General features: G+C 37.1%; 1 protein-coding gene across 7 annotated transcripts in view; it reads left to right on the top strand.

Moving 5' to 3' along the window:
• Nucleotides 1–17,341, top strand: part of PRSS35 (serine protease 35) — a 45,547-nt gene that overhangs the window by 16,242 nt on the left and 11,964 nt on the right. For 2 of the 7 annotated variants that reach the window (XR_013181270.1, XR_013181272.1), the window contains exon 5: nt 6,384–9,049. The exons of 3 other annotated variants lie outside the window; for them this stretch is intronic. The gene's annotated coding sequence lies outside the window, so the exon portion shown is untranslated. Of the gene's footprint in view, nt 1–6,383; nt 9,050–17,341 lie in introns of those variants that run through there. 2 more of the 7 variants (XR_013181271.1, XR_013181273.1) reach the window with 1 other exon arrangement.

A 17,341-nucleotide genomic window follows, 5' to 3' on the forward strand; every position in this document is an offset into this window, starting at 1 on the left:
TCCACTGGTAGGGAAGATATTCTATACTTGGCAGTTAGGACACAGTATGGTGGTATCCAGCCTGGGATTTATGCAATTAATTTGTACTACAATATCTGCTAATGCCAAGCTTTTAGTATTTTCCATTTTAATGTCAATAATACTACAGTAATGTTGACATCTAGCTTTCTAAAACACTACATGTTCTTAATTTGTTTATGTTGGCAACATTTGTTATTTTACAGTAGTGTAGGAAACACCTAGTGGTGAGTGATTTAAGCCACTTGTTGTCTGTTTGAATTCGGTCATGATTTTGCTATAACAACAGGATGAACAGTCTCATTTGCACACTGCAAATGTAAAGAAACAAACTGTTCCAAAAAGTCCAACTGTGCACATTTATGGCTGTGGGCACTGTTACCTTGGGTTGTTGCATTCAATTATTGTAAAGTGTTTGTATGTTCCATATCCATTATTTCACATAGATATTAATTGTGTTCCATATATTTTGATAGCTGTTTAGCCATGAGGAGGTATTTTCATAGAAGCATCTATTTCTATGGCATGATTTCAGGCCATAATAGTAATTATCTACTCTAGGTATACTACTGTATATGTTAAGCTGAAATTGTTTCTTCTCATACATATCACTTTATGGTAATCTCTACTCAATTTTATCTGCCATTTTATTACCTGGACACTCAGTGAGTATCAATGACATATCACTTGCCTTGTATTTTTGCAGCTCTCTTGTTCTTCTATTATTTCTAGAGTCCCATATTGTTGTTATTAGATTTCTAAAGTCCATACCTCTTGGGTGTATTCTCATGGCTGTAGATCTTCACAGCATGGACTCCTTCTGCTGCATGCTGTTCTCTCTCAGGTCAAGGCTCCTCCAAGGCTCTCCCCAACCAGCTTACCTGCCCCCTTTTATCCTGGTCATCTTCATCAGTTACAGCTGCAGCCCAATTAAGGACATCGCAGCTGCAGCCCATCGAGGGCAACTGGGACCTCTGGGGCAAAGCCTCTATACAGATATTTAAATACAATACATATCCTCTACTATACAGCTCTTCACATTGGCCACAATTTTAATTTACCTCAGTCATAAGTATACCTGCAAATATTGTCTGTGGTACCTCCTTTGTCCTGGGAGGCCTTTCTTGGATTTAGCTTACATAGTATGAGTTTGAGAGGCGAGAGTGTACTGAGACAAGAAATCTTCAAGAAACTCATGCTCATAGGAGGAAAATGTTCCCCTTCCTTCTCCTTCCACGCTGGGCTGTAGCTACTTTTAGAAACAGAAGATCTCACAAGGCTCAAAGGAGGATGTCCGGGTACTAGTGGTACCTTTCTTGTGTCTTCCCTACAAAATTGGATGTCTTCTGCAGTTAGAGAGACCTAATACATCAGCCTCCACACATCATCTCCATGAGCTCAATTGCCAGGAAAGTTTATTATCTAACTTCAGAAAAATTCCCTAGGAAAAATCCCTAGGAAATCAGGGAATTTGCCATTCTGCTTGAGAATTTGCCATTCTCAAGCAGAATGGCAAATTCCCTGATTTCAGGGAATTGAAATTTGCTACCTATTGACAGTAGGTAGCAAAAGCTAAAGGCTAAGGTTATATATTAAAACCTGCTGTCATTAAATTAAAAGTGAATTTGACTGTTTCCTCTAATGAATGAAAAAGGCAGTGGTTAGGCTTGGGAATGATGCCCTCTCCCAAGCAGGCACAAGGATGTGGAGGAGTGCTCTCTTCCTCATGCAGCATGCAGATTCCCTGATTCCTTACTTACTCTTTGCACCAGCCTTCTCAGTCCTCTTCCCTTCTCACACAGAATTAATGCTGACCTTGTACAGAAAAACTGATTTCTCATTCATCTTCTTCCCTTATCCATCAACAACTAACCCTAAATACTGTGCCAAAGATTTCCAGTACTACAAGTCCTCTTTCCTTTGGGGGCAGGAGCCCAGGGGAATTTTCCTGGCTCTTCATCTCAAGCAGGCATGGGTTCTTATTTACTAAACCTGTCCATGTCCTCAGGCACATATTCCCAGACTCATGAGTTTTCTCTGACTCTGACTCCCTTCTGCCAAGCCTGCTGCATTCAATGATTGATCTTGTATCTAATTTCACTAGTCACAGTTTTCCTTGGCAGAACTCTAAAGGGTCTTAATTTGCTGATGTAGTTTGTCTAGTTAATTATTGAGTTTGGGTTTTCTTTCATATGATTGATATCTCTGCCGGAATTGCAGTAGCTATTAACAGAATTGTGGTTATTTCATTAAAATACAGAATGCTGAAATACATAATGATATTCTGCTTTTTCCCCTAATTACTAAAATATTTTATATTTTCATATAATTTATTTATACTTTCATATAATTTATTATTATGAAAAAGAGTTTGACAGCCAGATACAATAAATATATGAAGGTATTCCAAAGTCATATCAAAACTCAATGCTGTTTTAATTTGAAACCTGAAATTACATGTCTAAGTTTGACAAGAAATACTTACTCACACACACAGTTGTAGGAACAGTGTAAAACACTTATAGGATTATACCAGCTCATGAAATTCCCTGTACCTATTAAATTTGTGTCTATAGCACAAAGACTTGACAAGATGTGAGCAAGTCTTAGTGTTGATGACTGTTAAAAGAAGAAGACATTTGCATGGCTAGAATCTGAAATAGGATGTATTGGAGATTTCTTTATTACACTGTTCGTTTATGTAAGAGGAGGTCAAACATGAATGACATTTATGTGGATTTTTTGCATTCTGCAAAATCATGAAGTGACAGAATAAGCCTATAAACTGAAGATTGCTGCTTAATTGTCTTTCTTTTAGCAGCTGGAGGTTATTACAATTCTGAAGTTTATGTAGACTTGTCACAATATTTGTTCATAGGATTGTCTTGTACTGGAATTCCAGATCAATGGAAAACAAGGAAGCAAAAGAAATATAAACCTATCATAAGAAATACTGGATAAATAGAGGGAAAAAAGGCAGGAAAAAAAGAAAGGAAGAAAGAAAATCTGCGATTTCTGCTAAGCTAGCAAATATAACAGCTCAAAAGTCAATGTTCTTGCAACTAATTTGGATGCATGGTTTGCTAAGGAGTATGACAGTATAGAACACCATCTTCTTTGTAATTGATATTGTGGAGAAAGGAATTTGTGTAAACAGCCACCCCTCAAGTACAGGAATTTTTCTCCTCTTAAACTGTTTTCTCTTGCAGAGAAGTGTAAAGCAGTGGCATGGGAAAACAGAATGATAAAATTTTAAGTGTATTTATTGTGAGATATTTAGTTTCAAGACACAATCTCTGATACGTATTTTGAAAGTGATAAAAAATGTGGATCCATCTTCTCATAAAAGATAAACTCTGGAAACAGATTCCACTTTAAATAAAGATCTGGATTACCATCCCCATTTACAAAAACTTTCAGTATCCTAAAAAAAATATAAAGGAAGCATTAGGACCACAAAACACAAGCTTTCAGACTTTATTCTAAAAATCTTTGGACTTATATCCTTTAATTCAAGACTCATAGTTATTTCCCCATAAGAACACAAGTATTACTTGGAGGATATATAGTCCAAAAAATTCTTGTTACCTTGCTGTTTGGGTTGATTTTTTTCTTTAAATTGATCAAAATAATTTATTCTTTAATGTATCTTCTAGTCTTAAAAAGTTGATAGTTTTTTTTAAGAAATTACATTTCAAAATTATCTTTAATTATACTTACAACCCAAATCCAGAAAAAAAATTATTCTTCTCTAATTTTCATCATAGGAGACAATTGCAATAAAGTACCTCTGATTAATTGCACCACAGTCAGAATGGGATTTACCTCCTCTAAATTTAGCCCCCTGAGAGTTTGGCAAGTGTGAAGTATTCCAAAAAGGTAACTTTAGCCATTCAAGCTAATCTTTCTAGGCTCCCTCTATAGCTTTCAATAGATTGAGAGCCAAAAATCCTAACTGCTCTGCACTGAGCCTTGAAAGCCTAAGTAAGTGCTCCTCCTTTGTCTGACATGCCTTACCAGCTCTCCTTGTCTTCACTCTAGTCATAAAATTTCTTTTGATAGCTCCTAGAAGCAAAAAGCATCTCATCTTAAAACAGATGGAGTAGATAAAGCTACAGAATATTGTGAGCTTGTAGACTAAGTTGCTTTTTTTTCCTCCATTGCCAAATACAGTTTCTGGAGAAAAAACACAGAAAGACAACTCAGTAAAAGATACAGACATTTTGAGTCTGAGGTAATGAAAGCTTTGAAGTAACTTACATCTAAGTCTCTCAGAAAGAAATCCAAATTGCATACCTGGAACACATGGAAGAAAATAATTTGCAATTACTTTTACCCTGGTCCTGTCTCAGCTGAAATCAATAAACAAATGGACACGTATAAGGTTAAAGGTTGGTCTGAAGGTTTAGTTTAACTGAAATAGTTGACTTAGAACAATGACCAGAATGAATAACCACAGTGAAGCATCTCATTCTTAGTACTTATTCCATTACACTGATATTGATACACTGAATGCAATAAAGTGTTATGAAAACAGTCAACAAAATGAGGCAAGATAGGTCATTAGTTTTTAAATAAATGCTGCTTCACTTAATTATTTTATTTTATTCTTTTTTAAGAAACCCATGTGGTAGTATTGGTTCAGTTTTTTAAATATTTTTATGCAGACTGCAATTTATGACATACTAGCTTTATAAATTCTGTGGGCTCATACTCTACATTGCTAATACTATCATGATGCCAATCTGTGTGCAATTTAATTTTTAAATAATCTACTGGAAAAAATTACAGCTATGATAACAATGGGCTGTGAGGCAAATAGCTCAAATGGCAATTTTTCCTTGGCATATGCTTTAATGGGTTTATATTGTGTGGAGCTTAGGTCAATTAAATGTAAAAGCAGATTCTTGCTATTAGTTCTTTCTTATTGAATGGGTATAAACAATACAGTGTAAAAATTAACAATGCTTCATATATTCTCCCTTGGCAACTATGCCTGGTGCTATGTAGGGCTACTGGTTGTGGGTTTGTTCAGCTGATTTCCAGCATGTTCAGGGAACACAAGATACTTTGGACTGAATGGAAGTCTTAACAATGAGGCTTGCAGCTGTTTCTGTGAGCTTGTGAATGCCCAAATTGGGAAATAATACCCAGAATAGAGCATATGTCTATCACCTATTTATTTAAAATAAGCATCCTTTTTTTCTGTAAAGACAGCCCTAGACTCTGTTTTTCACCTTTTCTACCATATGACAGCAGTTGTGACATTACCACAAAAATCATCCTCTACAAGACTTTCTCTAACTACTTTCCTAACTTCAGGAGAAATGAAAATCTCTGTTTGATCTTTATGAAATTATTCTGCCCATAGAGAAGGACCTGATCACTCTCTTTATGAATCAGCAATTGCTGAAACCTGCTGACTTTTCATCAAACACAATAAGAGATTCATCAACTAAAATACTTTAAAGGGGAGCCAGTGATGAGGGAGTTTGAAAGCCCAGTGGGCTCCGTTGTGGGGTCTCCATCCTGTGAGATGGATTGCATTGACTGCACAATTACAAAGCACAAGGCTTAATTTTGCAATTGTGTAATAGCACTGCATATGAAATCTAGGAAGCTGTTTAAGAATAACTAAATTGATTTTAGAGTTTTAGCTAATAACTGTAGCTAGGGACTAAAATCAACATGGGTAGAAAGGTCTCTGCCAACTGCTTCACTGTTGTGCGCTAGGAATGAAAGAAGAATAAGAAGGTTTGGACTAAGCCAAATTAATTTTCTATTAACAGGGTTAATAAATACATATTTGTTATTTTAACTGCTGCAATTTGATTACCATCTTTTTGAATTATGACTAAACCATGTAGTATTTTTAGCCCAACAATGTTTTGAATCAAAATTAGTTAAAACCTTGATTTTAAAAATTATCTTAATTTCCACGTAGACAACTGACATTTTTAGAACTTCAAGTCTAAGCAACAATTTCAGTTTTGTAATGTTTGCTTCTTGCAAAACAATGGAATTTGACTTCTGCAAATATTAGCAGAACTGATTTGTTCTTTGGATAGGAGAATTGAAAAATAAAAACTACATAAATTAATGGAGGTACATAAGCTTGGCCCACTCTACAAATTAAAACCTTTATCCAGTAGTATTTCACACTTCTAGTAATTTACAATCCTAATTAATAATTATATCTTTTGACAATTATGTCTTAGAGATATTAGAAGTGAAAAAAAATCTTTTGTTGAAGGAAAATATGAATATTTCATATAAGGAGAAATTTTCCTGTCGTCATCTCAAAAAAGACTCATTCTACAATTAATAAATGAAACTCACCAGTTGTGATTCTGTATGTTTTACAGAAAATAGCTGATTCAGTGGAACTGAATGCAGTGTTTCCAATTCTTTCTGGCAAGTGGAAGAATAAAGAAGCAAAGAATGAAGTCAGGATCACACCATGGGAATACCATCATATTTTTCTAATTAACTCCATTCAAGAAAACCTTAATTGAATATTTTAGAGTTAAGATAATAATGCTGCTAAGCAGCAATGCAATTTGCTGAAGTCAACAAAGCATGACCATGATAATGTAAAGAAAAATTCAAAGACAGTGAATTTTCCCATTATTCATATCTTATTCCTGTAGGATTTTATTTTCTGTGCTTTAGGTTTTAACCTCAGAGTCATATTAATGTATTATTAAATCACTAATGACTGTTGTTTAAAAATCTTGGCTTCCTGAGCCCAGTTAATAATCCAGATGAGCAGTCTACCTCCCTAGGGGAATTTTCTTCTGTGGAAGCTGGTATGAGCTTCCATACCAGCTCATAAGTTTGCTGGTATGGAATAATAAGTTTGCACACAGAATTATATTTTTGATGGGCTCTGCTTGTACACATGATTTGAAAATAATTTGTAGTGAATTTTTTCTGGAAATTTGACCCATTACTTTTGCTTCTTTACTTTTACATCACCCATTTTAGTAAGTAAATAATACATTTTTTTTGCCATGGGATACTCAAATAAATGAAATAGCTAGTAAGTTATGCACTTGGCATCCTTACAGACAGTATATGCTTGCATTATTTGGCAGAACGCAAAATACACATGTATTGTGAGCAGCACTTCATATCTATGAATAGTTAAGCTGGGAGAACAGTGGTTATGCTCTTCTAGGCCTGTGTAACCACACGTTTTGGAATCTCTGAATAAATTTCTGAATGAACTTCAGTGGCCATTACGTTTATGAGGTTTACAGAAGGCAGATGCCCACTTTCTAAGTATTGGTAGCTGCCATATCCCCATTTGGACCTTTAAAAGGTTCCAGGAAGCAATGCAAATTAGCCCTTAAGTAAGCAGTATTGATTGGTTGAAAATTTTGACGTCTTGAAATCTCTGGTCATGTGCAAAATCCCAAGCCAGCCCGACTGGGCCTTTCCTTTTTAATTCCTCCTCTGCAGTTTGACAGATCTTGCAGGAAAAGTGCAGAAGAGTTGATGGATTCACTGAAAATTCTGTAACTTTGCTCAGCCATTCTGAGGTTCAAACAGTCCACCACGGGCTGGAGTAAATGTCTACACATTGTAAAATCTTCCTGGGTTTGAGAAAAAGGGGTAGATAACTGGAACAAGGAATTACAAATGAGAATGAAGAGGTTCTAAGCAACTTGGGACCTCCATTCTCTGGAAGAGTTTTACATTATTCTAGAGAACTCCCTTTTATTGTTCTGTTAGCAACTGGGAAGCCTTTCTGCTGGCTGGATGCTTATTTAACTTGGAAGGCAAAGCCATTTTGTTCTGTAGTAAGTGTTTAAATTAGACATATATTCTTCAGCATCTATTTCCAGAAGAAATCAAGGGACCAGCTATTTCCATATATTTCTGGCAGGCTACAGTTAATTTTCTAATTCATGTGACTACAAATGGTGGTTTCCTACTTTTACTCAGCACTGACTGTCAAAGTATAAGGAAGTACAAAGCTGATACACTGTAAATGAACTATCTTTTTTTAAAAGCTCAGAGATAATTGAAATACAGAACAATATCATCACAGTTCTGAACATGGAAAAATAGAATGCTTTCTGGAACAAAGGTATCTTTTGTGCTCTAAGATAAAGCTGCTGAACTACCTAAATATGCTTAAACAGAAACTGAAGACTGTAGCTTGAATGCCAGTTTTCAAATGAGGATTTATTTTTAGATGCAGTTCATGAATTGCTAAACTCAGGATTTTCAAGTGGAAGTGCAGAGCTGTTGCTGCAGCCGTAGGCTAACAGAAATTGTGATTAAAACAGAACAGGTAATGGCACAAGCAGAGCAACTACATATTTTTGGATTTCTTCCAAAACCTGTATTGTGACAACTGAAGTAATGCATGTGCACATGTATTTCATCCTGCAAAAATTAATTTATTATTTGTGTTATAATTGCTTATGCAATCTCCATCTCAAATCAGGACTCTACATCATCTGCTGATATATATTGTAAATGGCATATAGACAGAATAGAGAGTACAAAGAGATCATAAAATAATGATGGTCTGCATGCTTGGTTTTCCTTGGTTTCTGCTCATCAATAGCCTAAATGTGATAAGCATTCTTTGTGTGTCACAGAAAGGAAGAGCTTTAAGGAAGCATTTGAAGGGGCCTTATGAAGTACAAGAGAAGCTCCTTTTGAAGTGAAATGGAGAGAGCCAACAGCAGAAGCAGGTGAACCCTGATGGTGTTCACTCCAACACAGTGTGTGGAAAGCACTGGATGGTGTAACAGGCAGTGAGAGGAGTTGGCATCATAATAACAAGAAGCACCTTAATGAATAGAAAATGGGGAACCATAAGCCACAGGTGAAGACACTGAACTTGTGCTTGCTGTGGTGGGGAAGGATTGTACACTGAGCAGTCCCACAATTTCTGGTAATAATCTGAATGTATATAAATGTCTGCCCCTGCTGCAAGCAAGGTGAGGTTTGTAGAAATACAAGATACAGGCAAATCCCTTCTTAGGGAGTTTTGACAAAACATACAGCTAAGGAGGATAACTGAGTAACTGGTAACTGAGTCACATGTAATTTTTACTTTAAAAATCTTGGCTGAGCAAAAGTATGTGGATGGGTGATAATTCTGAAGAGTATCAGTTTTCCATTACAAGTTGGAGCTATAACTTTCCATTTATTTTAACTTGCATGAAATTCATTCTAAAGTCAATCTTCTCACATCTGTTTTGTTTTAGTGTTGTTACACTCTGCAAGGAGACTGTGGTTTAGAGAGTTAATCAGAAGAAAAAATTGTAATGGGTAGAGGAGGAGAATCTATGTGGTTATTGAATCCCCACCATTGTTTTTCTCTCTTGAGACCTGCTACAAAGTGAAGTGAAAAAGAACCCCTTTCAGTATCTTACTTTGAGCTTTGGGTTTGTCTCTCTTACCTTATTAGTTGTACCAGGAAGAAGACCAAATAAATTAATAGGGATGAATATGATATTGGTATCAAACAATCTGTAGAATTGTTGAAGACGTCACTGAAGATACACTCTCCAGTACATTTAATTCAAAGAGACATTCAAAATAAGAAGTGCAGGTATTCTGGGATAATAAATAAACCAATATGCTACTTTTGATTTGCTGATCCCTTTGAAAGTATTGGTCTGATTCAATCTACCTCCAGGTGCTAGAGGTGTCCTGCTCTGCACTGCTTGCATTGCATGCTCTGCTGTGTTATAGCTGAAGTAATCTACTAGAGAATTGTGAGGCAGGAATGAACAGAAGCAGAACTTTTTCCCAAAAAACTTCAGCTTGTATCATGGTTAATTCAGCTCTTGTTTTTCCAATTACCCTCCAGACTTATGCCCAAATTTACAGTTTTCCCAAGCAATATCAGAAAAATAAAATGATAACTTATTTCCTAATTTCTGTCATCTTTCTTTTTTTCTTTTTAATTTTTCAAAGACATTAACATGTTTTTTTTAATTTGCCTACCACATTTAAAATATATGCATGCTGTATCTTCCTTCTTCTGTCTTTCCTTTGTCAATGTACTGCTCTTCTGGGAGAGACCCTTGAGTCTTTTTGTGACTGCATGCAGATGCATCTTTCCTGAACCTGGATGTGTCATGAATGACATTGAAAGGTTACTAAACAGTCTTAGGACATGCCTTTACTAAGATAAAATTCAAATTTAGGTCAGACTTTATTAGGAAAAAAAAAAGGCAAAATCATCCCTCAATAGATATTCCTGTTTATCTATAGGCTGCCTTTGAGGGTACTTCTGCCTGTAACCTCTTGATCTCCAGAAATCCTTAGGGCACTGGCACAGTTGGAATAACAGTCAGGAAATGTGATTCTCTTCAAATGCTACTGTAGAAATCCATACTGAGAAAGTGTGAAGGGTGTCTGATGAGGGTGAGGCATTTCTGCTTTCCCTCTCCTTGCTGCACCATTTACTGCGTTGTTAGCATGTGGAAATGATTCCAGCAGCAAACTGAAAACCTACAGACAGCTTTAAAACTATCTGAAATATGCAGAGGCTTTGTGATCCAAGAGGGATGGTTATAAGTGATCACTTCCATCTCCTGTATCACCCACAAGAAAGATCCCCCATTTCTTTAGCTGCAGCTGTGCTTCCCCACTGCTACCAACGTGGCCCAGTCCTGCCTTACACAGGGGTGGTCACAGGTGAGAATATATGAATGACAGCTACATGAGGTGCAAAACAGAAGATGAAGGCTGCATTAAAAACATGTCCTGGGTGCTGTTTGGTTTTAGTTTTCCATGCCAGCTTCAGAGGTACAAAGGTAATGTGCACTTATCTGGGTGGCAACAAGGCATAGCTAGCAACCCTGATGCCATATTCACCATGGGTTTTGGCAATCAATATAATGCTGTTTTCCTACCAGTAATTATGGCTCTGAGAAGTATAAAATGCCTGTGTTCATTCCAGTGGAAGATTAAGTTTGAAGTCTAAAGTGAAACCTTAAAATTTCCACCATTATTAGTTATTACACTGTTAATATTTTTAGTGGAAACATCCAGGTATTTCAAGCTTGTTAATGGAATTTTTAAAGAGTGTCACTAGGTTTTCTTCTGATTTGACTTGATACCTACATTTTACTAAGAATTTAAAATAAAAAAGTTTACCTTGTGATGGAATAACGTTCTGGAATATGGTTTAGTAAATGGTCCTTTTTAAATGTGTTTTTTCCTCTCAGGTTTGTAATAATTTTAAATTAATGCATCTACAGTTGAAAAATGAGTCTTGTACTCTCCTGGGCATGTTTATAATGGCAGCAAATGGTTTATAGTCACCTTCAGTTAACACTGACAATAAAGACTATTCCATAATACCCATGAATTAAAGCCAATATCCCCTTTTAAATTTTTTTAATGCAATTTCTGTTACTCCATGTTTCTCTATTTTGTCCATACTTCTAGAGGAATACTGCTTCTATATTCTGTTTGGAAGTTGAATACTCTGTTTGGAACTCAGTTTTATGCTGAATGTCACGTTTTTTCCAGTAACATATTGCTGTTAATTCCTCTGATTTCTCAGACTTTTTAAGATGTGCATTTCACTGTCACTCACCCTCTGCTGCTTTGAATGGTGAGATTAGGTGCAATGTCCCTTGCCAGTTCATCTTTCCCTGGATTCTCTTTCCCCTCTCTTGGGTCGATCATGCTGAAGGTAGGTAAAATCTAATTTTATCTAGCATGTCAATGTCACTCTATTAACTTTCCTCTGTGGTATGCTGTTTCCATTATAGGAGTTTAGAGGCTTGGGGAAGGGATGAATATCCAGCTTTAGCCAGGCAAATTTGGGGTTTCTTCCAAAGCTTCTCAGAGTCTTTGTTCATGCACTTCTTTTCTCCTCACATCAATATGTCATTTATCCATATCATGGTATGCTGCATTAGCATCTGTAATTCACTGATTTTCCAGCAAAGCTGCTGATGGGCTGTGCAATGGAAATGCCAGTTGGAGGAAACTATTTCCTTCAAAGTAGTATGCTCACAAAAATGGTGTGGGTTGGATTTTTTTTTCCTTAACAGTACCTGCTTGCAACCTGCCAACACATTGCATGCATAAAAATATTTGCCAACTGACACATCTCCAGAAGTACCTCTTCTTGTGGAAATTTTCCTTGAGGAAAATGTTCACTTTGCATATATATATGTGTGTGTGTGTGTGTGTGTATTTGTATGTAAACTGAACATTACATATATATAGATGTAAAGTGAACATTGTATATATATGTAAATAATTTCCAGGATGATACACATCAGGTAAGAACTGTAGGTTTTGTTTGTTTAGTGATGATGAGTGGGTAATCAACTCTGCTTTCCTACTAAGTGCACAAATGTTAGAGCAGTGAGCCTGTCCAGCTTCATTTTCAACTGCTGCTCTAGAGGGACATAAAAATGTGCTAAAAGTCAGGAGCTGGGTGGTGACTGGGCTATTAAGTAACTTACTTTCTGCACTGTTAGAAGAGCTTCTCTCCTGTGGGTCATATACTGAGGCAGAACCACATTTATTTTTCCTTGCTGCCTCACTGAAGAAAAAAATGTAAAATCATAGAATGGCCTGTGTTGGAAGGGACCTTAAAAATGATCTTGTTCCACCCTCACTGCTGTGGACAGGGACACCTTTCACTGGACCAGGTTGCTCAGAGCTCCATGCATCTGCTTGATTCGATCACAGACTTGGCACTGTTTTAACTCAGAAATGGGATTTCATCTGTTTGTGCTACTACAAAATGAGGTTTTTTTCATGTCTATTACTTACCCATATATCTAGCTCCTAAACCCATATTGTGAAAATCAAGTCACAATTAGACACCTCAACTTTCATATCCCTCCTTTTTGTCATCTCTAAGTTCCTGTGTTGATGACAGTGCACTCATTGCTAACCTCCATGTGTCTGGCACCACAGTCTTTGTATGTCCAATCCTCAGTGGATACCTCGCTGTGCTGCAATAGTCCATTGGAATTCTCCTGAATTCTAGCATTTCAGGAGAGCTAGCAATGCTGTTTGCCGTCCTCTCTGTCCCCATTGTGTGCACTGCTAAACAATTACGCCATGTATTGCGGTTTTTGCGTCTTTTTCAAGTTCTCAAAGGCAGGGTTTCTAACAGAGGCCTGTTTCATTCAGGGTTTCAGTCTAACCGGTCAGCACTGTGTCACAGGCACCTCTGAACAGCACAATAACCAACCCCACTGGTCCACAAAACAAAAGGGCCTCTGTGGCAACAGGCTGCCACAGAAGAGACACTACCATGGAGACTATTCGTGATCCTGTAAGAAATATCCATTGTATTTCACATCCCTTTGTTCTGAAAGCAGTAGGAAATATCTCACGTCCATTCATCACGAGCCAATGGGTTATCCCAAGTTTAGAGTTTGGGAATTGGAAAAGTGTTAAAACTCACCAAAAATAGTCTGGAACCAAAAATCTGCCTGGGATGAGAAAAGTAGAAAGGAAGGGAAACATCTTTCAGCTGAGCTGGAAGAGTACCCACAAGTACTCAAGCTTCAACTTGAGAATTAAAGTATGAAGAAAAGGGAGTTACCTGCACTATCCAAGTAATTATTAGTTTTGGAATAAAGCACGTGGATGCATGTATATGCAAGTACAAGAAGAACTTGAAGGGAAAAAGGGAAGAGTTTAAAGCTGTCTTCTTGTGGGTAATACAACAACTTTTAATTTGGTTACAGGCATTTGCATTCTTTTTTACATCTGTGAACCTTGTTTCAGTTTTCCTGAGTTGCACTGCCTGTCTTCCCTTAATTCACATGTGAAAGAATATTTTGTGGGTAGGTGCAGTACAAGGAGGTTGCAGACAAGGCATGTTGTTGCTATGATCAAACATTTTTTGGATGTGTGCAAGGCCCACGTGTTCCTCCAGCACCGCAGGGCCAAATGACATTCCAGGAGCAGCTGCCCAGCCACTACATCCACACTCAGTGCACGTTCCCCGCAGGGAAAGCTGAAGCTCTTATCTCAGATTTCTACCTGAAAAAAAAAAAAATCTGAGAGAATCTTACTTGGAAACACTTTGTAACCCATTTTGTGCATTATTTACCCCAAGATAAGAATACAGAAGTTCTGTGAATTCACTCAAACCCAGGCTACAAATCTGATGGTAAAAACTTGGGGTTTTTACTTTATGTTCTTTGTGGATATGCAGAAAGAATTTTGATAAAAGTTAGTGCATTCTTGATGTTAATGCAGATTTGGTTTTATTTTTTTCTCTGACTTTTGTTTTTTTTTTTTCTAATTTAGGTATCATTCTTTCAAAGTTGCAAGTGAACATCTCTCAGTCAGTATATGATCTCAAACTTATTTTTGGAACACATAAAAATACCAAAAGGGTTTGCTAATCTTTTGATGAGATAAAATTACTTCTGAAGGATAAAATTAGCATGCCGTAAATTTTCCAACAATTATATTTTTACAGTCCTAGCATGTATATTATACAGTGTATTTTTAAAGTATCAGTACTCTGAAATCTACATTAGATACGTCTTCTTCAAACTCTATTTTGAATAAAATTTTAATGTGATAATTATTTTTTTTAAATCTCTCATTATTTATGAAGAATTATCCATATTGTATAATATTGTTATTACAAGAAATAAAATATCAATGAAACAGGCATCCTGGTTTTGGCTAGGGTAGAGAAAATTTTCTTCCTAGTAGCTGGTTGCATGCTGTATTTTGGATTTAGTATGAGAACAATGTTGGTAACACACCGATGTTTTATTTGTGGCTCAGCAGTGCTTACCCTGAGTCAAGGACTTTTCAGTGTCTCCTGCTCTGCCAGTGAGGAGGAGCACAAGAAGCCAGGAGGGAGCATGGCCAGGGCAGCTGAGCTGAACTGGCCAAAGGGATATGCCATACCATGGAATGTCATGCCCAGTGTATAAACTGGGGGGAGCTGGCCTGGAGGCACAGATCACAGCTCAGGGCTGGCTGGGCTTCAGCCAGTGGGTGGTGAACAATTGTATTGTGCATCACTTCTCTTTCTGGAGCTTTATTCCTCTTTTTCTTTTTTTTTTTTTTTGTTTGTTTGTTTGTTTGTTTGTTTGTTTGTTTTGTTTTGTTTTGTTGGTTTGGTTTGGTTTGGTTTTTTGCTACTTCTGGTTTGGTTTTTTTTCTATGAATATTGTTATGGTTATTGTTCCCATTGTGTCCTACTTGATTTCAATTATTAAAATGTTGTTATTTCAATCTATGGGTTTTAACTTTTTCTGATTCTCTTCCCTATCCCACTGTGGTGGGGAGAGTGAGTGAGTGAGAACCTGTGAGGGGGCTAGGTACTGGCTGGGGCTAAACCATGACACAGAATTAAAGAAAAATTGTTTAAAATCATTTAAATTTGAAATTTAGATTCCAAAATCAGGAGGGAGGGGACTGATGGATCGAAAGCACACTGATCCCACCACCCAGAGTTCAACAAACAGAAATGAACATGCGCCATCTGTATTTTCTGAAAAACAGGAAAGAAAATACAAGATAAGGGGGATCAGTTTTTCAAGGGATGATAGTTTACAAATAAAAATCTGCTTTGTGCTGCACTAATCAGCATATTCATAAATGGTCTGGAAAAGAGATGAGCAGTCAGTGACAAAGCCTGATGAGGCTATTATTTTGGTTAATAAAGTTGAGACGACCTTGATTATGTGCAGGAAAGTTTATGGGAGTGACTGAGCAATAAAATTGCAGTGGAGGTCAGTGTAGATGGCATCTCCTGCACAAGAGGAAAAGGGCCCTTACTTCAGGTATGAAATGGCAGGATCTGATCTGGTCATTTCTTCTCAGGAAAGAGAGTCCTGGAGTTATGAAAACGGCCCTATGGGAACATCAGCCTGGTTATCACCAGATGAAAAATTAAAATAAATTAAAAAATCCTAGTAAGTATTAGGAAATCGGCCAACAACAAAACAATAATATCTTTTTGCTGCCACAAAAATCCATATTTTGCTTGCATCTTCTGTATAGGTAAAGAACCATAGAAATATTGGTTGAGAGGGACCTCTGCAGGTCACCCAGCTCAACCTTTCCCTTGAAGCAGGACTACTGCCAACACCAGATCAGATCAGCTGTGGCTTTGTTTATCTGAGTGTTGGAAACCATCAAGGATGGTGATTCCACAACCTGCCTGGGTCATTTGTTCCAGTGTTGCATATTCCTTTTGGTGAAGAAATTTTTCCCCATGACCAGTTTGAACCTCCCTAGCTGCAGTTGCAGCTCAACACAGCTGCCAATCCAAGTAAGCTCCTTGTTTTCTACTTGCCACTGCCAAGAAGTGTTTGGCTGCATCTTCCTTCAGATGCTTTTCTGGTCCCTGAACATCAGCAATAGGATGGAAAACAGGAACGTTTTTGATGTAAAGCTCAGCTAACTTAAACAGAATTCTTCAGGGTGGTAGAGAAGTTACAGAGTATATGATAGAGAACTAGTCAGCACCAAATGAAGATAGCAGTAGCTAGGTTGAAAGACACTAAAAGAGGCAAGATTTTGCACAAAGATATGTTTGACCTGGAGAACTTGTTACCAGAGCAAGTTGTAGATACTACAGATCCATGTAGATTAAAGGGAAGATGGGCAGGAACCCAACAGAAGAATACAGTGAAGGTTGCTAAGAACATAGAAACTGCACCTGCCTCATAAATTTCAGACTCTCTGAGTCTTAAAAATTGGTGGCAGTGAAATGCTGGAGGGAACTACTGCCTTCAGTAATGCAGCCTGATATTGATCTAGCAAAGCCCTTGTCTCACCCACTGTGGAAGCTTTTATGTTCAATATATTGTTTGTAAAACTTCACCACTTTGCCTGCATTTCTCTCTTGCCTTGTTACTTACATTGGTAATTCTTCAGGTCACTTTCTCTGGCACATGAGATGTTATTATGTTATTACTATTTTGCTTTGTTTTTAAGTTCTGCGCACAAACAACAGCAAACCCAGAACAGTAAATGAAATCTAAATTTTGAAAAAATAAGCCTCAATCTTCAAAATGAAACTGCAAGCTGCAGTTTGCTGGTCAAAGCCTTGTTTCCAACCTGTTTACAAATTTGGTTCCACTAAGTTTTTGAAGTAAAGACTTTTAAAGGAAGGATATGCCTATGATTAAAAACACAAAGCAGCACTCTGGAGAATTCATTCTGATCTCCAGCAATGCCACAAATTTCCTGCTGGTTTTGGCAAATCAATGGGCCTTCATTTAGCATGAAATGAATTTTCAGTAGATGAATTCAATGGAAGTGCTTGTGTTAAGCACTAGCAGAGCTGCTTAGTGAGGGTACTTTTCACCTTGCCTGTCTGTGTGGCAGT

Source organism: Agelaius phoeniceus, chromosome 3, assembly GCF_051311805.1.
Source record: "Agelaius phoeniceus isolate bAgePho1 chromosome 3, bAgePho1.hap1, whole genome shotgun sequence".
In the NCBI taxonomy this organism is placed as follows: domain Eukaryota; kingdom Metazoa; phylum Chordata; class Aves; order Passeriformes; family Icteridae; genus Agelaius; species Agelaius phoeniceus.